General features: G+C 40.6%; 1 protein-coding gene across 2 annotated transcripts in view; it reads right to left on the bottom strand.

Annotated features, from left to right (window-relative positions):
• The window catches only part of RNF182 (ring finger protein 182), a 104,878-nt gene that overhangs the window by 60,647 nt on the left and 18,291 nt on the right, over window positions 1–25,940 (bottom strand). The window contains exon 1 of one of the 2 annotated variants that reach the window (XR_001111359.2): window positions 2,206–2,680. The gene's annotated coding sequence lies outside the window, so the exon portion shown is untranslated. Of the gene's footprint in view, window positions 1–2,205; window positions 2,718–25,940 lie in introns of those variants that run through there. The other variant, XM_012476573.2, reaches the window with a different exon arrangement.

The following is a 25,940-nucleotide window of genomic DNA, read 5'->3' as shown; positions in this document are numbered from 1 at the left end:
AAAGAATTAACATACACAAAGTTCTTAGAATAGCACCTGCCAAATAAGTTCTACATAAGTAGCTGCAGCTGGTTCTGGGTTCTTTTAAAAAAAACAGCTTTATTGAGATACAATTCACCTGCCATACAATTCACCCATTTTAAGTGTATAACTCAATGGTTTTCAGTATATTTACAGAGTTGGGCAACCATCAGCACAATTAATTTCAGAACTTTTTTTATCACCTCAAAAAAAATACCCCCTACCCTTTAGCTATCAACTTTTGATCCTCCTACACTTTGCCCCCAGCCCTAGGCAACCAACAGCTAATCTACTTTCCATGTCTACAGATTTGCCTACTGGAGATGTTATATAAATGGAATTGTACAATATGTGGTCTCTTGTGGCTGGCTTCTTTCACTCAATATCATGTTTTCAAGGTTCATATATGTTGTAGTGTGAATCAGTACTTCATTCATTCCATTGTATGAGTATACCCATTCATCAGTTGATGGACATTTGGGTTGTTCCCACATTTTAGCTATCATGAGTAATGTTGCTATGAATAGTCATGGACATGTTTTTGTGCAGACATGCTTTTTCATTTTCTTTGGGTATAAACCTAGAAGTAGAATTTCATAGGTAATTCTATATTAAATCATTTGAGGAACTACTAGATTGTTTTCCAAGCCAGCTGCATTATTTTTCATTCTCGCCAGCAGTGTATGAGGGTTTCAGTTTTCTACATCCTTACCAACATTTGTTTTCTGACTTTTTGATTCTAGCTATCTTAATTGGTGTGAAATAGTATCTCATTTTTTGTTTTGATTTGCATTTCTCTAGTGACTGATGATGTTGAGCATTTTTGCATGTGCTTATGGACCATTTGTAAGCTTTGGATTCTTTTTTCTTTTTTTTAGATGGAGTTTCACTCTGTTGCTCAGGCTGGATGGAGTGAGTGCAGTGACCTAATCTCGGCTTACTGCAACCTCCGCCTCCCAGGTTCAAGCGATTCTTCCACCTCAGTCTCCCAAGTAGCTGGGACTACAGGCGCCTGCCACCACACCCGGCTAATTTTTGTATTTTTAATAGAGACAGGGTTTCACCATGTTAGCCAGGCTGGTCTTGAACTCTAGACCTCCTGATCCGCCCACCTCAGCCTCCCAAAGTGCTTGGATTACAGGCATGAGCCACCGCACCCAGCTAGCTTTTGATTCTTATAAACTATCTATTGCTGATGCTTCAGGAGACCTTATACAGCCAGAGACACCCAGAGAAGATCCCGATCCTAGGTTTTCATGAGAGTTTGAGGATCCAGTTCACTACGTCTTGGCCCTTACAATGTGAGGCTATTAGCCAACTTCCTTTTATTTTATTGTATTTTACATGTGCAGGTTTGCTACATAGGTAAATGTGTGCCACGGTGGTTTGCTGCACCTATCAACCCATCACCTAAGTATTAAGCCCAGCATGCGTTAGCTATTTTTTCTGATGCTCTCCCTCTCCCCACCCCCCACCACACAGGACCCAGTGTGTGTTGTTCCCCTCCCTGTGCCCGTGTGTTCTCGTTGTTCAGCTCCCACTTATGAGTGAGAACATGCGGTGTTTGGTTTTCTGTTCCTGTGTTAGTTTGCTGAGGATAATGATTAGCCAAGTTCTTGATGCTACAGCACCCAAGGGAACTGGAATAGTAGGATATTGCATCTTGAATTCAATCAGGCCCCTGTTTAGCTTACATTTCTACTCAGGCTTCTTTCATTTCTTTGAAAGCCTGAAAACCCTAAGACATCCCTTTTATTCCAGTGTCTTCCAAAAGTTCCAATGACCATAATTTGATTTTTCTTAAATTCTGCTGCTGCTTTCTATCTATTTCCTATGTGTAGAACCTCTGACTGTAAAGTCTTCAAGGTTATGGAACATATGTATCACTCACTATGCACATGGTAGTCATCCGTACATACTGTTTGAGAATGTGAGCCAAATCTTAACACATTCTAAGAAGAAGCCTCCTTAAAGTAGCTACAGCAGTTTACACTGAGTTTTTTACTTTGAACAAATTAATTTACTTTTATTTCCTTATTGGCCAAGAGAGATTCATAATATCTAATTTGTAGAGCTCTTGGGAGGATCCAATAGAATGACATATATTAAATATTTGGCACAGCGCTAAAGAATTAATAAGCACAAAATAAATGTATATATACCTGTCAACCAGGTCATGCCTACCTTAGGTTATCCCGCTTCAAGTCACCGGCAGGTTGACTCTCCAACCTCATGTGGCTGATGGTGCACAGCAGGACTCAAGAGATGAGCTGCCCAAGAACGCTGAGAGGTTGAAAAATAAGAGCGAGGAACTCCAGACTCCTAGGGACCATGTAGACGAGGCTGAATTTTCAGGGGAACTTCCACTCCATAATGCTCAGAGATAAAGGAGCCAAGCCAGAAGGCACTGGGCAGTCCAGAGAAGCCCTAAGCCTCATGCCCTCTCTGACCGGCCTTAGCCATTCCTTCAGTGCTACAAGGGCACTTCTCCTAAGCCTCAGAAGAAGAATCCAACACAACAAAGTTCTCCAGATCTGAAGTGAGGATCCATCAAGACAACTGAATGAAACATTCTCTGGAGATAGGATCTGTTCTCACCCATGGCTTTCTCTTTCCTGTGGCTTTACAACAGGGTCCACCTGACAGAGACGGGCTAGAAGGCCTGGTGGTTTAGCTGCCTGATCACTTGCTGCCACCTATGGGTAGAATATTAAAAGTGACCTAGGGGGAAATTTAAATTTCACACATCCATTCCTCCATTACATTTAAATACCGTTCTACAGAAAGTAGTTTGTTGTTAATTCACACTGTTTTTCCTAATTTGCAGAAATATAAGAAGGATGGTTTAGGGTATCTAGAAACCCTATTATAAATATCAAATCTGACTGAGAGCTATGATTCAGCTTGTGCTATTGGTTTGAAAAATAAATGGATTCTGATTTCGAGCTCAGTATAGACTTTAACTGGGAGCAAATTTTGAAAAATAGAGATTATATTAAGAGATTTTTTAGTAACAAAAGTTATTGTTTTAACTAAAAATAAGCTCACCAAAACCTAATAGAGCAGAAAAGGTCCATTTGTCACAGCTGCCAGGGAATTAGGATCTTCACAATTATTTTAAGTAGTATTTTCTTTCCACAGCTAGAAACTTCTGCTTACAGAGACAGGAAAATGGGCTTAAATAAGAAAATCTAAATTGTGTCCTGAAATATTTATACCGGCTTTGCAAACAAGTACAAAACATTTACCAATGCTGCCTAAAAACCCTCTCTTAAAAGGGATACAAAATGTAATCTCTGATTCACCAACACACACACACACACACACACACACACAAAGTTGTTTGCTTTATCTGGGCTGCCAATTTTAGATAAATTTAAAAGTCTAGGGTAGGTTGAATAGAACAATGAAAAGAGAATGGCAACTTAATTTGGAGAGATAGAGGTAGATATCCTATGCACATAATTGTTAAAGCATTCAGCATATTTCTGGTTGATACAACTATCTCTTAACTAGGTATGAGATCCTAGAAAGTAGAAATTATATTTTATTTATCTTTGTATACCCCATGGCCATCCTATTGCATGAAATTTAGACAATAAATATTTGTAGAAATCTAGTCAATCAAATTTATTTTGTACCTACTATGTAGCAGTTGCTTTTCTAGATACTTGTTCTGGGCATTGTTGCAGGAGGCAGGGAGGGAGGGAGGGAAAGAGGGAAGGAGAGAGGAAGAGAGGAAAGAAGGAAAGAAGGAAGGAAGGTTGGTTGGTTTCAGCATGTGTTGAAATGTTGAGTTCTAAATTTAGCCATAATATAAGACAGGAGAAATAGTACTTTGTTGAATAGATAAGCTCAAACGGGGTCTTTTGACTTGGTACAGGTCTTTTGACTTGGTACAGGCCTGCCTTGGTACAGGCCTGCATTAGCAAGAAAATGCAATACATAAAGGCTAACCTTAGTTGGCTAAATCCAAGTAGATCAGTTGATTACTTTCAGCTAAGGCAGGTAACAATGTCATCTTTGAGAAAAATAAAAATAGATTATCATCTATTTTATTGACAGTTGTATTTCTGGCACCTAGAAAAGTTATTGCCACATAATGCTCAACTAATATATATTGAACAAATATTAATATCACACCCTCCTACTAGAAGCATCGTCTGGCATACGTGTAAAAATGAGGATTTCGGAGAGACGAAATGACCCTCTCAAGGTTGTTTAACCAGAAACAATTTGAAGTCCCAATTGCCATCCCAATGTTTGATTTCTGAGATTCCAAAGTTGGTCATTAGACCAGATCATGTTCTATTGCTTGGATCTTGATTCTGGTCTTATTGATGCTAGCAAATAAACGCAAAGAAACAAGTTTAGTGAATCTATAGCCATGGCACCTGCCTTTGCTGCAGAGCCTAACTCTGTCCACCTTCTGTCTAATGGTATCTGAAGGGTTCCATGATAATCACTGAATTACATAACCACCCAAATGAGATTGTTCTTCCATCTGTTAAGGGCCATCAGAGCCCCCGTGCAATGAATTTCAATTTAAGGAGCTTTATGTCCCATCTGGAGCAAGAGGATTCATTCCTATATAAGAGGAAAAGATCATTGTGATTTTAACCTGGTTTTAATGAAAATGACTCAATTCAAATTTTAAATTCTAAATGATGTTTAAATATTGTGTATTTCAAGCACACTGAGAGAGAATCATCTTGCCAACAATTATTTCCAAAGTCACATTTTCACAGCAGTAAATGCTCATTAAACCATATATACAAGAACTCTCATTGCAGTATTGTTTGTAACAGGAAAAAACTTGGAACAAGCCCAAGTGTCCATCAAAGAAGATGGGATAAAAAAAATTGTGTTATGTTCATACCATACAGCTATTTAAAAGAATGAGGTAAATCTACATATGCCAATGTGACAAGATGTCAAAGATATCACAATAAATGGAAAAAAAACAGGATGCAAAACACCATGCATGCTTTTAATACAGAGAATGACTGCAATAAATGTCAGTACATGCATATCAAAAATTCTGGAAGAATATACAATAAACCATAAGCTGTAATTACATTGAGAGGTAACATTATGGGACAATTTCACTTTATTTATTTTTATTATTACTATTTTTTTGAGACAGAGTCTCACTCTGTCACCCAGGCTGGAGTACAGTGGCATGTTCTCAGCAACCTCCACCTCCTGGGTTCAAGTGATTCTCCTACCTCAGCCCCTGAGTAGCTAAGATTACAGGCACCCACCACCACGCCCACCACCACGCCCAGCTAATTTTTGTATTTCAGTAGAGATGAGGTTTCATCATGTTGGTCAGGCTGGTCTCAAACTCCTGACCTCAAATGATCCACCTGCCTCAGCCTCCCAAAGTGCTGCAATTACAGGAGTGAGCCAGCACACCTGGCCCCACTTTAAACTTTATACATCTCTGCAGCATGTAAAATGTTGACGATGATCTGTAATTTAAGAAATGCTTGTTTTATTTCATTTTAAATATAAATAAGTATAATAAATAAATTTAAAATTAGAATTAATAATTAAACTGAAAGTTCAAAATGACAGTTTATATATAAACTGAATATGATCCTTTTGGAGAAGTACTGTGTGTCACAAGCATTACAAATGTTTATATTCTTTAACCCAGTAAACCTTAATACAAAAAAACTCTACTCATAAAGGTATTTGTTACATTACTGATATAATGCAAAAAGTTGGAAGCAAATCAAATGATTAATAGAGGAGTTAAACTGCAATTCTCAATAAAATATTATACAGCCATTTAATATTGTGTTAATATTGTGACTATGAAATAACATGAAATGCCTATGTTATAATGTTAAGGATAAATCGCAAAATATAAAATTAAATATTTAAATATACTTGGTAAATATCTCAATGGTAAAGAAGACTGAACTAACATAAAATGTCTTTGTTACAATATTAATAAGGATAAATGGCAAAATATAAAATTTTATATTCAAATATGCTTGGTAAAAATATCAATGGAAAAGAAAATAGAAAGAAATTTACCAGTGCTGAGTAATATTGTTTAAATGGTGTCACTCTTGGTTATTTTTCTTCCTTACCCATTTTTATATTTTCAAATTAACCACTTACTGTATTCGAAACAGAAAAGAATGCAATTATTGATGTTGATGAGAAATTAAAGACAGCAATATTTTTTTGCCACTGGCCAGACATATAAATGTATTCACGTTTTTTCTTCCACTAGACCCTTGCCTTCATGTTGAGGAAAAGTGTGTTCTAACCCACTGACACCAGCTTTTCTGCTGCTCTGTAGGGACTGCTCACCTCTCACTCGGTTTCTGTGAAATTCAACTATTTCATTAGGCTGAATGAGAGAATGAATAATTTATGAAAAATAAGATTTCCACAAAGGAAGATAGATTTTTGTTATAACTAAGCTTAGCTTCACACGAGAGCAAGAAGTGATAATTGGGAAGATCAATAATTTCCACATCGAGAAAATTGAATACCAGTCACAAGGCAGACACCTCCTTGGTGAATATTCTTTCTGCCAGTTATTTAATTTCTCTATTTTTCCGTATCTTCACCTGTGAGAGTACTGTGTTGAAAAAGAATCTTAATTTTAGTCTTACAATTTTCCTTAAATGAAGGAAATGGGAGGTATAATGAGGTATCTGGTGTGTGCTAAGAACATACTAGATAGGTATATTACCTTTAGTTGACATATAAAGAAATTAATATTCTAAGAGAGTCAGAAGTAGACCAAGATATTGACCAAGTTAATATTTATTCTCAGGGCCAGGAGAGGTGGCTCATACCTGGCATCACTTTGGGAAGCTGAGGCAGATAGATTGCTTTTAAGCCAAGGAGTTTAAGACCTCATCCCTACAGAAAAAAAAAAATACAAAAAATTAGTTGAGCAAGGTGGCACACATCTGTAGTCCCAGCTACCTGGAGGCTGAGGTGAGAGGATCACCTGAGCCCCAGGAGGTTGAGACTGGTGGGCCACAAGCCATGATCATGCCACTGTACTCCAGCCTGGGCAACAGTGAGACCCTGCCTCAAAAAAAAAAAAAAAAAAAAAAAAAAAGATTCGGTCCCAAGCTATCTAACTCTTTCCCCCAATCCACTCTTACTCTTCAGAGTTTGTAGGTTAAGGACATGAAGCTTCAAAGGGCTGAATGATTTTCCCAAGATACACAAGTTAGCATCAGAGTCAGGGCCAGAACACAGATCTCATGAGGTCAGTTCTGTATTTACTTTACTTTCTCTTTTTCCCACTTTTTGTAAAGGTCCTTGTAGCCAATTCATAGTTCATGATCATCAGTCACCTGTATTGCCCCTCTTTTGTTTTGTTTTAATTTTCCCCCCTCATTTTCTATCCACACCGTATATTGTCTTCTGGGGGTGTTTCTTGATCTGATATTGCAATTCATTAATCAATTATTCAACTACTGTATACACTTTCCACTACGTATTCCATCTCTCAGTTTGATTTTAACCATTATTTTTAATATAATCAGTATCTCCAGCATGTGATCCTTTATAACTTCTTATCTCTGCTTCGTCACAAATATCTACTCACTTCTTTGAAGGTCTTTTTGTGCATATTTTAAATTTTTGATCTATGTGCCTATTTCTGGTTCCTACAGTAACCCAACAGGACAGGAGAAGATATGCTGCAGTAACAAGCAGTCCTGGAAATTTCAGTGGCTCACACAACAAATTTTTATTTCTCACTCACGGTCACACCACTTTCCTTGCTCTCTAGCAACCGTGACTCAGACTGCTTCACATTACAACTGCACCATCTTAAAGTTCTTCACTGCAAGTCACAAAAATAGTAGCAAAAAAGAAAAATAAAACACAGAGAAGTCACTTTTGCACACATCCGATTAGCTAGAACTAGCCAGGTGACCCAACCCAACTGCAAGGGAGGCTGGAACATGGCAGATAAGCACAAAGGCATCTGGTGAGCACTCATCTGCTTGCTTCACATGTTGTCTCTTACTGTACCACGCTCCCCAGATGTCCCTCAGTTCACTTTCCCTACATCCCCACGCTGCCTAGAAATGTGTATCTTGTGGGAGGCCCTAGCATGTGTCACTCTTGTTAGAATTAAGGAAGGCAAGGACATGGCCCAGAACAAGGTAGTGTTGTACCCAGGCAAGTTAGATGGAACAGCACCATGCTCTGAGTTTGAATCATGAGTCCTTTATTAACTAACCAGTGACAGAGAGACGGCTAATGCTCAATATTCTCTTGGCCCCGAGGAAGGGGCTGGATTCCTTTTTATACTTTGCTTAAGGTAAGGGAGGGTAAGCCTAGCTGAAGCAGAGTTAACAGAAGCAGAACAAGCAAGTTAGATAAGGAGGCTGGTAACTAGGAGGCAGGAGGTTCTCATGATTGCTGATTTTTTAAGGAAGGTGTACACAAGCGGTTCCCATGATTGCCAGTTACCAAGTGGGTATTCGATACTTGTCATATAATCAATCAAGCGGGGGCATTCACAATGGCAAGTGGGCTTGCCAAGCAGGATATGGTTACAAAGGCTATATGTTTCTATAGTTCTAAGTACAGCATGACCCAGCACAGCAGCAAGACCCAGGTATGCACTTAAGTGAGGAGTGGCAGGAGGGGTGAGGCGGAGGTCAAGATGGAGTCTATCTGGCTCTCAGCAAAACGGAGTGTGTCTGGCTAACACAGGGTAGGTTAGCACAGTAGAAAAACCCCTGAATCATAATCTGAGTTTCATCACTGGCTCCTACACACACATACAGACACACACACACACACACACACACACACACACACACACACACACCCCTTGTTCACTGCCCCCTTTTCAGCATGATCCTGACCTTCAGATAAGCTTTTTGTTCTCCATCCCAGGCATTGCTCCTCAAGATAAACTTCCCCCTGACTGTAATCACTTACTGCTCAGGGTGTGGAGGGGGGGCAAGAGAGAAAGGAATGCCGATTAGTGGACTGATCAGCCAACTCCACTTTCTCCCTGATGTAATCTCTACCCCATGTCCTCAGCATGGAACAGACACTGCTGTTCGTCCCAGAGATGGCAGGCTGTGAGTTTCCCAAGGCAATAGAGCAGAGGGAAAAAGAGATTGTGGTCAACTCCTCTCAAACTGATGAGCACACGCTTCTTCTGCCTCACTCTCATTTCTTCCCCCACCAGGTCCCATCCTCGCATCCCCTAGGGCTGTCTGTGCTCTCTACTTTCTCAGACTCACGCAGTTCTTTTACATCTCTTCCACCTACATGGTTAGGTTGGGGCTGGAGGAGGAAACCGGACACTGTCCTAGGACCCATCTTGTCAGGCACCACAGTCCAGAGCATTTCTACAGCAGATTTTCCTTTTTTATTTTTATTTTATTTATTTATTTTTTTATTGAGATAGGGTCTCTGTCGCCCAGGCTGGAGTGGAGTGGCATGATCTTGGCTCACTGTGTCCTCAACCTCCTAAGCTCCATCAATCCTCCCACCTCAGCTTCCCATGTAGCTGGGACTACTGGCATGTGCCACCACACCTGGCTAATTTTTGTATTTTTTGTAGAGATGGCGTCTTGTCGTGTTGCCCAGTCTGGTCTTGAACTCCTGAGCTCAAGCGATCCTCCCACCTAAGCCTCCCAAAGTGCTGGGATTACAGATGTGAGCCACTGCACCTGCCCTCTAATACAGATTTCTAATGTCTCCTGGGAAATGAATATGATCCCAAGATAGTGAGCTTTTACTAGGGAATAACAGACCTCTTTACTTCTTCTTCATCTTTTTTTCTTCTATCTTGGAATATGTCCACAGGACTGGCACTCAAAATATGTTACTTGACTGTCCTATCCCTTCATGCGATAAGGAAAACATTTCTCCCAAAATATCAGCCCTAATGAGTATGGCCACCTCCAAATGTACTTGATGATTCCTGGAAGAAGCCTGAACTCAGCATTCCCTCTTCTCTCTAGGAGCTGTTTAGCTCTGGACGGTACTTAAGAGAAGGGGGAAGGAAGTCAGGCCTGAAGTACATGGGCTGCTAGATTTTCTAATTTGCACCCTGCCTGGAAGTTGACTTTTATGTGTATAATTAAATACCAGGAAGCAAACAAATGAGACATTGTTGTCAGTGTTTTTTATAGTAGGGGAAAGTGTATATAATTTGCTTATGCTATACAGTGAAAATATCATAAAAATAAATATTTCAGCCTAAAATTATAAACCTAAATCACAATTTAAAAGAAATTCTTGCTTCTCCAACCACTTAATTGTATCAAAACACATCATCAGAAAAGTGGAAAGGTAAAATTACTCTTTTTCCCCTCCATCCAACATCCTCACTGTAACAGATGCTGTTGGCTTCCTAGTTCAAAACCATTCTCTGCCTCTTTGTTCCTTACCTGCCTCAAATTATAAAGGATAAAAACCTCAGAAACTTGCCTTGCCAACCTACTTTTCAGCAAGAATAGCTCTATAACCCAGCTCTGGCTAAAGGTTTGCTCCTTGTGGGAGCAGGGATTATAGGAAACACATTTTATCTCCCTTAAAAAGGACCTCTGATAAGAAGAAAGGACTTTGCCACCCCTTCCACTTATTTCCTACCTTCAATGTAGTCACAATATCTGGAACTGTTGTATTATCTGGCAACCATGAAGCAGCACAGCTTAGCAGGAAAAAGCAACATGCTTTGAACAGCAGCACAGAATAATGGCAGGAAGTGTCCTTGAAGTGTCCTTGAAGACACTTTTGCGCTGCTGCATCAAATTTGGAAATGCCCACCCCCAAACTTCTTGTTAAGTGAGATAATTCAATACTTTGTAGCATGAGCTACTACTTATTGGTATTTTGTTACTTGCAACCAAAAGTATTCTTAACAGTATATGCCCTAAAGTGAGCTGTCATTATCAAAAGGAGCAATACTGAACCTCTGCAAATTTATTTTTAAAAAGTCAACAGTTAGGAACAGTATTTGAATCCTTTTGACTTGAAAATACAGAGGCTTGGCACGGTGGCTCACCCCTATACTCCCAGTACTTTGGGAGGCTGAGTTGGGCTGTTTACCTTAAGTCAGGAGACCAGCCTGGCCAACGTGACAAAACTCCATCTCTACTAAAAATACAAAAATTAGCTGGGCATGGTGGTGCACACCTGTAGTCTCAGCTACTGAGGAAGCTGATGCACAAGAATTGCTTGAGCCCGGGAGGCAGAGATTGCAGTGAGCTGAGATCACGTCATTGCATCATTGCACCCCAACCTGGGTGACAGAGTGAGACACTGTCTCAAAAAGAAAAAAAAAAGGGAAAAAGAAAATATAAAGGAATAATTACCATTTTTACCCTGCCAACAATAAGCTAGGCACTTCATAGCATCTAGCCTACAATTTTCTCTTTTTCTAATTTTAATTTTTAATTCTTCATTTTTTTGTTTGTAGAGACAAGGTCTCACTATGTTTCCAGGCTGATCTCAAATTCCTGGGCTCAAGCAATCCTCCCACCTTGGCCTCCCAAAGTGCTGGGATTACAGGCATGAGCTACCACACCCAGCCTAGTCTACAATTTTCTTTGGTTGCTCTGACAGCTACACTAAGAAACCTCCAATTCAGAGAGCTATGAAAGTTCAGCAATGGGGAAATTTGCTCTGCGAAGCAATATATTTTAATAGTGTCTCTAGTAAAATATGTGAGGTGAGGAGAATAACCAAGACTAAGTGTGTAACAGGATATTTAGGCCTTTTCCTGTAGACCCTGAATTGACAGTTAAAACCTAAAGACGGTATAAAGAGGTGCTAAGCCCTCCAGTTCCTCAAGAGAGCTGCCAAACAACTGAGATACCTCTTTGACCTATTAAGAAATAAAGGGCTGGGCACAGTGGCTCACGCGTGTAATCCCAACAGTTTGGTAGGCCGAGGCAGGCGGATCACCTGAGGTCAGGAGTTTGAGACCAGCCTGACCAACATAGTGAAACCCCATCTCTACTAAAAATACAAAAATTGGCTGGGTGTAGTAGCACGTCCCTGTAGTTCCAGCTACTTGGGAGGCTGAGGCAGGAGAATTGCTTGAACCCAGGAGGCGGAGGTTGCAGTGAGCCGAGATCGGGCCATTGCACTCCAGCCTGGGCAACAGAGCAAGACTGCGTCTCAAAAAAGAAAAAAGAAATAAAGAATTGGCGCTGCTACCACCCAGCCTCCCTCCCAAGAAAACAGGGAGAAAGAATCTTTGGAGTAGTAGAGAGTGCAGTTTCATGGTAAGGAAGTTTTTCTCTCCACCCTCAAGCAAATTGAGAGGCTCTTCAAGAGAATCAGTCACTGAGGTTGTGGGTATCTGCAAGAAGGGCTTTGTAGCATCTCATTCTTGGGTCCAATCTGCTTAGGGAGTGAACTGGTTAAATAAAAAATAATTGGAATCTATAGTGAGAGCAGAAAGGATTTCTTTTTCAATCTCAAACCTTTTAAGACAGCAAGAGGATTTACTAAGAATAACTGGAGCCACACTATGGAATGAGAAGTATATTCAATTTACTGTGTAGTTAGTTGAATCATTATTATGTACCACAATTATAAGTAACATAGAGCAGTGTCTGATCTTAACCACAGATCCCCTTAGCAGTTGGTGAAATGCTTAGACAGGCATTTCTTTGCTCATCCTCACCATTTTTCATTTTCACAATGGTTTCCACGCTATTTCTAATGGAGTCTTAGATCATGGCCTTTATTACAAGTGGCAAAAAATTATAAGACTCATGGTAATATTGCTTAAAATTCAGATAGAATTAAAATATTTTCCTTGCTTAAAAATGCAATATATAGTGGTTGCAGAAAATGGGAGAAGTAAAACAAAAATAAAAACCCTACTATAGCAAAGAAAATTAAAGTAACCTATAATCCTGCTGCCCAGACAAGACCCCTATTAACATTGTGTTGTATTTCTTCTAAGGTGTACTAGTGCGTGTGTGTGTGTGTGTGTGTGTGTTCATGTGTATGTGTATGTGTTTATGTGTATTATGTAAAACTGGGATTAAACTGTAAACCACTAACCACTTTTTCTATTATATTGTGAACATAGTCCCAGGAAATTAATTATTCCTTAAAAACATGATTTTTAATGACCACAAAGTATCTCACTATAAAATTGAATTACATTTTATTAAACAACTTCCTTTTCATTGAGATTTGATCCATTTGGAATTTTTAGATATTCTAAATAAAGCTCCAATTGAATGTCCTTAAATTAAAAGAATTACAGTAATGACTAGAGTGAGATGGTAAAGTGGAGCAAGAAACCACAGAAGATCAGCCTGCCTTCCATCATATGGTACAGCAAGAGTACAGGAGTGCCTCATATGCCAACAGATTCACTGGAAGAAAGTCAGCCTTGAGCCATTTTCTTACTGCGATTCACCAGGTAAAAGAACCCAAGCAGCAAAAAGCCCAGCTGTACAGGTGATGGCAGGCACTGAGGAAGAGTGCAAATGGGCAAGCTAATCCCACTCTCCAGTATCAGAGAATTGTTCCATGGAGAAGCATTCCTGGCTCTAAAAAACAAAACAAAAAAATGCATGTAGCTCAAGAGAGCCAGCATTTGGATGCTGCCACCCACCTAACCTCAAAGGCCACTCCATGGAAGCAAGAAAAGCAGAGACAACCAGCAAAAAGGAGGCTGCACCCATAGGTCACCGAGTAAGAGATGTTTATTCTTTCTAATTTTTCACAGCAAAGGAGCTGAGCCCAGAAGTGGGAGAAAGAGAGGTTATTCCAAAGGAAGGTCATGCCTTTGGACTCCAAGTTGAGAGAGACTGGTAGAGCTGTAGAGTAGGCCAGGGCCCTTCCCTACCCAGGTCACCTGTGAGATCATTAAGTTCTTCTGTGCTTAAGCCACTGTTAGTTTGCTAGTTGCAGTCAAGAACAACCCTAATTGATTCCTACTCCAAGGTGTGGAAACTGCCTAGAAATTATGAGATCTGCTCCTGAGTCCTGCAGGGAATCCATCTGCCAACAAGAAAGGAAGGGTCAACATAGTACAGTCAAGGACTCGGAAAAAGATAAAGCTGTTTTGTGTTCACAGTCCAGCACATTTGGACTGTTCAGTAAACACAAGTGTACTTACAAGCACATGCTGAAATCCTACTTCTGCTATTTGCCTGCAGTGTGTCTTTGAGCAGGTTCCTTAATTCTCTGGACCTCAGTTTCCTCATCACTGAAATGGAGGTAATAATATTTATTTCATGGCGTTGTTCTGAAGATTAAACAGGATGACGTCTGTCCAGTGCTTAACATGTTAGCTAGCATATAGTAAGGGCTCAGTAAATGGTAGGTAATAGTACTGGTAAGTAGTGAAGGAGGCTGGGAGTATGTCATGTGAAGAGATATTAAGAATCCACATGACTGATGTCTTCAAATATTGGAAAATCTCTCCTATGAAAGAGACCGTAGACAATATGGTATTGCTACAGAGTAAGAAAAGGGCAAAAAGGGAGGAAAATTCAGGAAGAAAAATTTATCTCAATAAAAATAAAAAATTTAAGAAGGAGTAAGTTCTAGTGTTCTATACCACCTGATATCATTTTGCTACGTCCCCACCCCAGCCTCATCTTGAATTGTAGTTCCCACAATCCCCGTGTGTCGTGGGAGGGACCAGGTGGAGGTAGTTGAATCATGGGGATGGTTTTCCGCATCCTGTTCTCATGACAGTGAGTTAGTTCTCACCAGATCTGACGACTTTATAAAGGGCTTTCCACCTTTTGCTCAGCACTTCTTCTTCCTGCTGCCACGTGAAGAAGGACATGTTTGCCTCCCCTTCTGCCATGACTGTAAGTTTCCTGAGGCCTCCCTAGCCATGCTGAACTCTGAGTCAATGAAACCTCTTTCCTTTTATAAACTACCCAGTCTTAGGTATGTTCTTATTAGCAGCATGAGAACAGACTAATACAACCATAGGATGACTACAGTTAACAATAATATATAGTTTCAAATAGCTAGAAGGATACTGAATGTTCCTATCACAAAGAAATAATAAATGTGTGAGAGGATGGATATGCTAATTACCCTGATCTGATCACTACATATGTATCATAGCATCATTATGTGCCCCAAGAGTATGTACAATTATTATGTGTCAATTATAAATTTTTTAAAATCCAATAAAGAAAAATGTTAGTGCTTTGTTTTGGTTTTCCCCCTTTGGTGACGGCAAGAAGCTTAATAACAACCTGAGGCAAACACATCCAAGGAGTAGGATCATCCAAGTTTGTAGGTATCTTTATCCCTGGAGTCTCCCAAGGCATCTACAGGCTTGGGTTCCCACATTTCTGAGGACAATAGGCTGCTTTTTTGGTGAGTGCAATGGCCTGGGGTCCAAGCAGAGGCACATAAAGCCCCACAAAGCCCACCTGCTTTTCTCACTTGCCATCCTTTGACCCTCTCTTCCCTGCTTCCCCTTTCCCAATTCTATCAGCTGGTAACTATTAGTTGGTCTGAAAGTGGGTGGCAGCTACTACATAGAAGAGAGAGGTCATGGTGGAGGTGGAAGGCAAATTCACCTTTGGCTGGTGGCCTCTAACCCCAGAGACTGCATGAATGCTGCTAAGCCACACCCCCTGCCTGGGTCTACTTTCCACAGAAACTTCAGAAATGCTATTGGAGCCTAATGACGAAGGAACTTTACCCCACCACATACATCCAGATATGTGTGGAGAGGGTGCTGAGGACTATGTAAGTCAATACAGTAGCCTTTTATTATAAGAAATTTTAAACTTTTCCTTCCCTCATTAACACCCATTAATTGCTACAATGAAACCCCTGCTGTGATTTAATGAGTTAAATAAAGTAAGCACTAAAAATATTTGAAGGATTTTCCAGAGCTTATCATGGTGAAAAAAGTCCCTGCTTATCTAGACTTCCATCAATATGAATAGACTTCCCATCATAAAAGTCACCAGTTTTCATGGGAAGAACCATTTTCACCCCAAAAAATTGACTTTAAACATGATAATCTTCAAATTTATGGCTGTGTCATATGCACCAAAAAGCAGAAATTTTGCTGTATTCTCCTGCCTCTCATCTGTCTAAATATGTAACTCTATGACTAATTGATTTAACATCTGTTTCTGAAAGGTAAATGTTCTTTGTTATGTGTTAAATTTTGTCCTCCACAACTTATGTTGAAGTCCTAACCCTCAGTACCTCAGAATGTGATCTGATTTGAAAATAGATATAATTAGCTAAGTTAAGATGAAGTTATACTGCAGTGGAATGAGCCATTAATCCAATGTGACTAGTGTCCTTAGAAGAAAAGGTGAAAGAGACACAGAGAGGACAATGTCATGTGAAAAGACAGACACACAGGCAGAAGAGGGCTACATAAAGATGGAGGCAAAGATTGGATTTATGCTGCCACAATCAAACGACCACCTGGGGCTACTCAAAGCTGGAAAGGGTAAGGAAGGATCCTCCCCAAGGGCAGGTCCAGGAACACAGTCCTGCTGACACCTTGATGTTGAACTTCTGGCCCCCAGAATTATGAGAGAATACATTTCTATTATTTATTTATTTATTCAAAGAGGGAGTCTCACTCTATTCCCCAGGCTGGAGTGCAGTGGCATGATCTTGGCTCACTGCAACCTCCACCTCCTGGGTTCAAGTGATTCTCCTGCCTCAGCCTCCCGAGTAACTGAATTACAGGCATCCACCACCATGCCCAGCTAATTTTAGTAGAAGCGGGGTTTCACCATGTTGGTCAGCCTGTTCTCAAACTCCTGACCTCAGGCAATCCACCCACCTTGGTCTCCCAAAGTGCTAGGATTATAGGCGTGAGCCACTGCTCTCAGCCGAATTTCTGTTATTTAAACCACTCAGTTTATGGTACGTTGTTATGGCAGGAAACAAATACACTCTTCTCCATGCATAATATACTTTTTTTTGGAATAGGGTCTCATTCTGTCACCCAGGCTGGAGTGCAGTGACACAATCACAGCTCACTGCAGCCTTTGTTTCCTGAGGTGATCCTCCCTAGTAGCTAAAACCACAGACATGTGGCACCATGCCCAGCTAATTATTTCAAAGTTTTTACAGAGACAGGGTTTCTGTTTGTTGCCTAGGCTGATCTTGAATTCCTGGACACAGGTGACCCTTCCACCTCTCAGGCTGAGGTGGTCTTGAATCTCTTGCTGAGATTACAGGCATGATACCAAGATTACAGCTGAGATTATGGTCTTGAATCTCATGCTGAGGTTACAGGCATGAGCTGTCACACCTGGCCCCACACATAATATACTGGAGCTACACTTTATCATAGCAAAACCATACTGTTGGGGTATTTAAGGTTATCCAATAATGAGCATCCCAGTTCCCCACTTAAGTTCTAATGCAAACTAAAAATAAGTCAAAAGAATATGCTAATGACTTCCAAACACATATCTCTAACCAGATTATTTATCTAAACTCCACAACAAAAATATTCTCAATTTCCTACTGGACAACTCCATCTCTCATGCACAATCAATATTAAACTTATATTACAGCAATCACTCCAGGAAGACTCCTTTCTTTTAAACTTATCACCACTGTCTTAGTTCAAACTCTTACAATTTCATTTAACTTAATTAAACTGAAATTACCATGTGACTACTCTGCTTCCAAGTCTCTTCCCATCCTTGATTTCACCCAATTCATCTTCTTAAAAACTAAATCTGACAACAAAAAGCATAAGGCAACAAGAAATACATCTAACAAAATGTGGATGAGATCTTTAAGTAAACAATATACAACTTTATTGAACTACTTGACAGAAAACCTAAATAAGTGAAGAGATGTACTAAGTTCATGGATGGGTCAATACAGTATTCTGCAGATTAATTTCTAAATACATAACATTTCAATAAAAACTCTATGACATTTTTGGTGAGACCCGACAACCCGATTTCCAAATACATGAGGGAAAAAATGGACGAAAATAGCCAAGATAATTGTGAAGAAAAACAAAGTTGGAAGATTAGCAATATCAGGCATGAAGACTAGTTATGTCTTTGGTACTCATGTAGAGATAGCCAAAAATGAAACACAATAGAAACACCCCCATGTTCATGTGGACACTCGATATATGTCAGAGATGTCATGGCAAATTGTGTGTGTTTGGGGGCATGGAGAGGATGTATTAGATTCCTTCTGCTACTAAAACAAAATACCACAGACTGGGTAGATTAAACAACAGAAATGTATATCTCACAGTTTTGAGAGCCAGAAGTCCTAAATCAATGTGTCAGTAGGTTTGGTTCCTCCTAAGGCCTCTCTCTTTGGCTTGCAGATGGTCCCCCTCACTGTGTCCTCACATGGCCTTTTCTCTGTGTGTACACATCTGAGTCCTCATCTCCTTTTCTTATAAAAACACCTGTTCTATTGGATTAGGGCTACATCCATATGACCTCATTTAATTACCTCCTTAAAGACCCTATCTGCAAACATGGTCACGTTCTAAAGTACTGGATTAGGGTCACGGCCTACGAATTTTAGGAGGACATAATTCTACCCATAACATGGGGAAACATGGACTATTTATTAAATGATTCTGAAATAATTGTCTATTCACACAAGGAAAAAAAAAAACAGATAATCAGATTCCTGCCTCCTAATAGCAAGAACAAAGCAAATTTTTTAACTTTTAGAAGAAAAGATGGTAGGAAATCTTTATGACCTTTGGATAGAAAGCATTTCTTTAAAAAGAAAAGACTGGCTGGGTGCAGTGGCTCACGCCTGTAATCCTAGCACTTTGAGAGGCCAAGGTGGGCGAATCACAAGGTCAGGAGTTTGAAACCAGCCTGGCCAATATGGTGACACTCCGTCTCTACTAAAAATACAAAAATTAGCTGGGCATGGTGGTGGGTGCCTGTAGTCCTAGCTACTCGGGAGGCTGAGGCAGGAGAATCACTTGAACCTGGGAGGCGGAGGTTGCAGTGAGCCAAAATTGCACCACTGCACTCCAGCCTGGGCAACAGAGTGAGACTCTGTCTCAAACAAACAAACAAAAAAAAACACATTAAAAGTAAAATTTCTGTGCATCAAAAGACACTAGAACATGGTGAAAAGTGAACAACTCAAACAGACTAAATGTCCATCTACAGGAATAAATAAATTATTGTCTGTTTACAAAATAATAAAGTCTTATATGGCAATGAAATAAACAAACTAGTATTACATGTATCAACATAGATCAATCTCAAAAACATGATATTGAATGAAAAAAGCAAGTTGCAGAGCATACAAAAATATGATATATATGTGTATGCACATACATTTTATATACATTACAAATACCATACCCAGGCCAGACATGGGGGCTAATGTCAGTAATCCCAGCAATTTGGGAGGCGGAGGTGGGTGAATCACCTGAGCTCAGGAGTTTGAGACCAGCCTGGCCAACATGATGAAACCCCATCTCTACTAAAAATACAAAAAATTAGCCAGGCATGGTGGCACATGCTTGTAATCCCAGCTACTCGGAAAGCTGACTCAGGAGAATCGCTTGAACCTAGGAGGCAGAGGTTGCAGTCAGCCGAGATCACACCACAGCACTCCAACCTGGGTGTCAGAGCCAGACTCTGTCCGAAAACAAACAAACAAAACAAATACTGTATCCATAGTCGTATATATGTGTACACACATATATTTATAACATATATGTATATGTGTGTGTGTACACATATACATAAATTTGGATCATGTATATATGTATTAAAAGTAAAAATAAAAATAGGATAAGAATGATAAATTCCAAATTCAGGATAGCAGCTACCTTTGGAAAAAGGGATTAGCACATATGATCAGAGAGCGGTAACAGTGGCCTTCAGCAGTATTTGTAATGTTATTTCTGAAGCTGCTTGACAGGTATGCTATGTAATTCTTTAACCTTTTTATGACTAAAAATTTTATTATTAAAAAAATTGACCATATACTTTCCCTGTTTAAATTTCTGTTGGTTCACATTGCATATGAAGTCAGGCTCAATGGCTTGACACAACAGCTGATTCATTGTCTTTTTAGCCCCATCGCTCATCCCACTGAAAGTCCTTCCCCTACCTCACCACCTCCCGTCACACTATATTCTATGCTCTAGCTATTCTGAACCACTCATTATGCCTCAAAATCAGTGCCCTTATTCCACTATATATCTTGATGATCTGAAAGGTCCTCTTGCTGCTTCTCTTGGCAAACCTACTCTCCTCCAAAATCTACATCAAACATCTACCCCCTTGCAAACATCCTTTCATACCCTGGTGCAGAATTCATGGCTTCCTCCTTGGATTCCCATAGCACAGTCTTAACTGATTAAGACATTACAGGTTATGTGGGAATTACCTATTTGCATGTTCATCTCCACAAAGAGATCAATAATTAATTCCTAGACAGAGGTCTGTAAATTGTGGCCCATGAACCAAATGCAGCCCACCATCTGATTTTGTACAGTTCATGAGCTAAAAATGATGTTTACATTTTCAAATGGTTGTTAAAAATAAAAATAATGTTTTTGACACATGAAAATTATATGAAATTTAAATTTCAGCATCCTTAAATAATATTTTATTGGGACCCGGCTATTCTTATTCATTTATGTATGGTCTTTGGCTGCCTCTGAACTACAATGGCAGAATTGAGCAGTTTCAACATCGACCGTATGGCCCACAGAGCCTAAAATAGTTTCTCTCTGGCCCTTTAGAGAGAAAGTGTGCCAACCCCTGTCCTAGAAGGTGAAGACTGTCTTAATGGTCTTTGTTATCAGGATCAAGGTCAGAAAATGTTTGATGAGTGAATACATGAATTAGTAAATCCAATACTGGTTTAGGCCAGGCACAGTGGCTCACACCTGTAATCTCAGTGCTTTTGGGAGGCTGAGGTGGGCAGATCACCTGAGGTCGGGAGTTCCAGACCAGCCTGACCAATATGGCGAAACCCTGTCTCTACTAAAACTACAAAAAGTAGCCTGGTGTGGTGGTGTGTGCCTGTAATCCCAGCTACTCAAGAGGCTGAGGCGGGAGAATTGCTTGAACCCAGGAGGTGGAGGTTGCAGTAAGCCGAGATCATGCCACTGCACTCCAGTCTGGGTGACAAACGGAGACCCTGTGTCAAAAAAAAAGTTAAATAAAATAAATAAATAAACCCAATACTGGTTTAATGAAAAAAACACCTTGTGCTTTCAGGACAGCTCTAGTGTTAGGACTATGTGATTCAGAGTGCCTTGGTTCTGGTAATTCTAGAGTTCTCACAGATTTTGACTTTAATAAGCATACTCTGACTAAAGTCATATTTGGCACAGTCTGTCAATCTAAAATTGAATTCATAATTTAAATGATTGCAGGGCTACATAGATTCCTGGCACGATGCTCATAGGACCAGCTATTATTAGCTAATGCCTCATCGCAGAATAGCTGACAGCCCTCTAAGAACCAAGTCATCACCTGGAGGAAAGCAGGAAAGGGCAGATGCTGGAGGAGCTATTATAGAACCTTCCATCACTCCGTCCACCAATCTTCCTGGGCTATCCAAACAAACACTGAGCCAGAATCCACCTAGACACATGGTAAGAACTTTAATTTTTTCAAACTTACTGATTACAACATTCTAACCATACTTCTTAGGAACACCCTTAGGGAGAGGGAGAAAGGTAGGCTTTGGATTAATTAAACCAGTTCCTAAGTACCGTGAGATATTCTGCCATCTACAACGCCAGTACTAGTCGGGCATAATGCTTCTTCTCCTGAACATGTTGTCAAATAACGTGAGATTTCAAAATCCACGACCTAAAGATCAGCAGAAAGGTACATGTGCTATAATAAGCATTCCGATTTTCATTTGGTCAGTGGGCCTATTTAAACAACAAAATCAGCAGCCCGTTGGAAAGGAAGCTCTAAAAGTAAAACAGGATTGCATATATTTTTAGCAATGTAATAACTCCAAAAAGGAACTAAAGAGACAGAAAACAGGTACATAAAATGGGTCTCAGGGTTGAAACTTCATCTGATACTCTCTGTTCTGTGGTTTTTCAGCTACTGAGGATTATACAAATGTCACCCCTCAGACTGGTAATATTATCACATCTTTCTCTTTAAATGGTGCTGCTCCTCAGAGAATAAAGTCTTCAGTCATACTTAGTGTGATATTGCCTCAGCAGAGATCAGAATTTGCAGTATATGCAGATAAGTAGCCACCATCTCCTGTAATTTGAGGGTCATAGAAAGGGTCTCTGGAGACAGATTCTAAGACAGAGTGGCATGAAGTCAATTTATCTGCCATTTTTAGCAATGTAATGCCATCCAAGGAGACCCACCTGGGGGAAAATGAGGAAGGCAAGAAATGGGTGAAGGAGAAGCTATTGTGCTCACAACAGAGGCCTCAGCCCATTCTTCAGGGCTCTCGGGAGTTGGCACAGACCTTTAGATTGTCCAAATGGAGGTAAGGGAGTGTCATGAAATTTTGTCCCCTCACCAAATTCGTATATTGAAGCCCAGGCCTCCAGTACGTCAGAATCTGACTACTTGGAGATGGAGCCTTTAAAGAGGTAATTAAGTTAAAACAAGGCTGTATATGTTTAAGCACTAGGGTGGGGCCTCATCCAACATGACTGGTGTCCTTACAGGAAGCAGAAGAGACACAGGGATGTGCTTCCAGTACCAATTCACTGTATTAGTCTGTTTTCACACTGCTGATAAAGACATATCCGAGACTGGATAATTTATAAAGAAAAAGAGCTTTAATAAACTCACAGTTTCAGCTGGGTGCGGTGGCTCACACCTGTAATCCCAGAACTTCGGGAAGCCAAAATGGGCAGATCACCTGAGGTCAGGAGTTTGAGACCAGCCTGACCAACATGGTGAAACCTGTCTCTACTAAAACTAAAAAAATTAGCTGTGCATGGTGGCTTGCACCTGTAATCCCAGCTACTCAGGAGGCTGAGACAGGAGAATTACTTGAACCCAGGAGGTGGAGGTTGCAGTGAGCTGAGATCTCACCATTTACTCCAGCCTGGGTGACAGAGTGAGGCTGCGTCTCAAAAAAAAAAAAAAAAAAAAAAATATATATATATATATATATATATATGATCACAGTTTCACATGGCTAGAGAGGTCTCACAATCATGGCAGAAGGTGAAAGTCACGTCTTACCTGGTGGCAGACAGAGAGAATGAGAATCAAGCCAAAGGGGAACCCCTTATAAAATCATCAGATCTCATGAGACTTATTCACTACCATGAGAACATTATGGGGGAACTGCCCCCATGATTCAATTATCTCCCACTGGTTTTTTCCCCACAACACATGGGAATTATGTGAGCTACAATTCAAGATGAGATTTCGGCGGAGACACAGCGAAACCATATCAACACTGCACACTGAGTAAAGCTCACAGGAGGACGCAGCAAGAAGACGCCGTCTACAAGTCAGGGAGAGAGGCGTCAGCAGAAACCAACTCTGCCCACACCTTGATCCTGTACTTCTAGCCTCCACAGCTGTGAAAGGATGAATTTCTGTTGCTTAAGTCCCCCAGTCTGTAGTATTTTGTTACAACAGTGCTTGTAGACAGAGGACCAGGCTTCTGTCTGTCAAAATGGATCCTCCTCCCCTCCTGCCTGTAATTCCATCACAAATGCCTTTATATCACCAGCAACCTACTTCCTTCGTATACCAACAACAACAAAGTATTAAGCACCTTCTCAACGTCAGGCACAACGCTATTCACTAACAGTCAATGATGAACATGACTTCTTGGAGGATATAGCCAAAAGTTAATTACAATACTGTTTATAATGACATAAGGATGAATAGTGTATTGTGGAAGTGCAGATGAGGGGCACTTAGTTGTATTTTAGTAGAGACAGGGTTTCACCATGTGAAACAGCCCCAGGTGATCAGAGAGGGCTTCCTAGATGAGTAGGAGGTGTTCAGCCTGAGTGAGGGAAGGAATCATCCAGGGATAAAGAACAGCTGTGCAAAGGTCAGGAGACAAGAGTTGATGTTGTATGAAGCAGCAGAAGGCTGGAATGTAGAGTAGGAAAGGACAAAATAAGAGAAGAGGCTGAGAGGCCGAGTACGGTGGCTCATGCCTGGAATCCCAGCACTTTGGGAGGCCGGGGCTGTTTCACATGGTGAAACCCTGTCTCTACTAAAATACAAAAAAATTAACTGGGCACGGTGGTGCGCACCTGTAGTCCCAGCTGCTCAGGAGGCTGAGGCACAAGAATTGCTTGAGCCCTGAGAATCGCTTGAGCCTTGGAGGTGGAGATTCCTGTGAGCCACAATCGCACCACTGCACTCCAGCTTGGGCTACAGAGTGAGACTCTGTCTCAAACAAAAAAAAAAAAAGAAAGAAAGAAAGAAAGAAAAAGAGGCTGAAAGATTGAAAGAATAAAGAGTGACTGAGCCGCCAAGAGGTTTTGACTTTATATTAAAAGCTATGGGTAGCTCTTGAGTCTTAAAGAGATGAAATAAAATGTGTTTTACAAGGCACTGTCTGGCTCCGGAATGGATGAAATGAAAGACAAATTGCAGACTGTGAATGGATTAGAGAGGAGGAGCGTGGAAATGACAAAGCAGTGGTAGCAGATCAGTTGAAGAAGCATGGTCACCTCTCTGAAGGGATGTCTGTGAGGATATATTTCCATATCCCTTGCAATTTAAGTCATAACTAGGAGGTAGAAATTAACAGGATTTAGTCGTTGGATGGCCATTCGTGGTGAAACAAAGAGAAGACATCTGAAAAACTGAGCGTATGAAGGTGCCATTCCCAGAGAAAAGGGCAACTCAAAAAGTAATCACTACCATATTAACTGTCATCACCACGTTTAAACCTTGCCTGTCCTTATATGTGTGTGCAGATCTGTCATCCCACTGAGATACAGGCACCTTGAGGACAGGGAAATAATTTCCATTTCTGTTAACTGGGCACAGCATCTCCTACTGCTTGATATGTGCTACTAGAAGAAACACAGACCTGGGTTCAAATGCCAAGAACACAAGCCACTAACAAAGTGACTTTGGGGCAAGTGATTTTACCTCCCTCCTTCCCTCCCTCCCTCCCTCCCTTCCTTCCTTTCTTGGTTAGAAATGGTTACTCACCCTATCTCTAGTGGCATGATCAAAGTTCACTGCAGCCTCGACTTCCTGGGCTCAAACAATCCTCCCGCCTCAGCCTCCTGGGACTACAGGTGTGTACCACCACACCCAGTTATGTTTTTGTAGAGACATGGTCTTGCTATCTTGCCCAGACTAGTCTCAAACTTCTGGCCTCAAATGATCCTCCTGCCTCAGTCTTCCAAAGTACTGGGGTTATAGGCATGAGCCACTGTGCCTGGCCTAAGTGATTTGCTTTCTCTGAGCCTTAGTTTCCTCAACCATGAAACAGGCAGAACAACATCTACTTTACTAGGTAGCTGTGGGGATTCAGTGAAATCATGTATCTATAAAACTAGCATATTTATTCATTCATTCATTCACCTTTAAGCACGTATTATGTGCCAGGTACTGTCCTAGGCTTGAGATTTTAGGAAGTATGTTCCAATAGAGGAAGAGAAACAATAAACTATAAATCTATAAACAAGATCATTTCAGACAATGATTAGTAAGTGTAAGGTTTGTTCTTGGGTTCTTACCGAGTTTAAAAAGAAGAAACTGAGGCCAACACAAGAAGATCCAATATGAAGGAATTTATTCAGGCTCCCGGGCAAGGTTCTGTGGCCCGACAGGAGAGGCCAGAGAAGTCTCACGGACTCCTCTCAGATGTGGGGTTTTATAGGGAGTGAAGGAGCTCGATTGGTTGTGGGAGAGCAGGACTACTATTGGATAAGGTTATAAGCCTTTGTTTGCATACAAGACTTGGCTGCTATTGGTTAGAATTACTCAGCTGCTATTGGCTAGAAAGACTTGGCTGCTATT

The sequence above is a fragment of the Aotus nancymaae genome, unplaced genomic scaffold (assembly GCF_030222135.1).
Source record: "Aotus nancymaae isolate 86718 unplaced genomic scaffold, 86718_ANA_hifiasm-v0.15.2.pri h1tg000051l, whole genome shotgun sequence".
Taxonomy (NCBI): domain Eukaryota; kingdom Metazoa; phylum Chordata; class Mammalia; order Primates; family Aotidae; genus Aotus; species Aotus nancymaae.
This window is presented reverse-complemented; position numbering and strand designations above follow the sequence as displayed.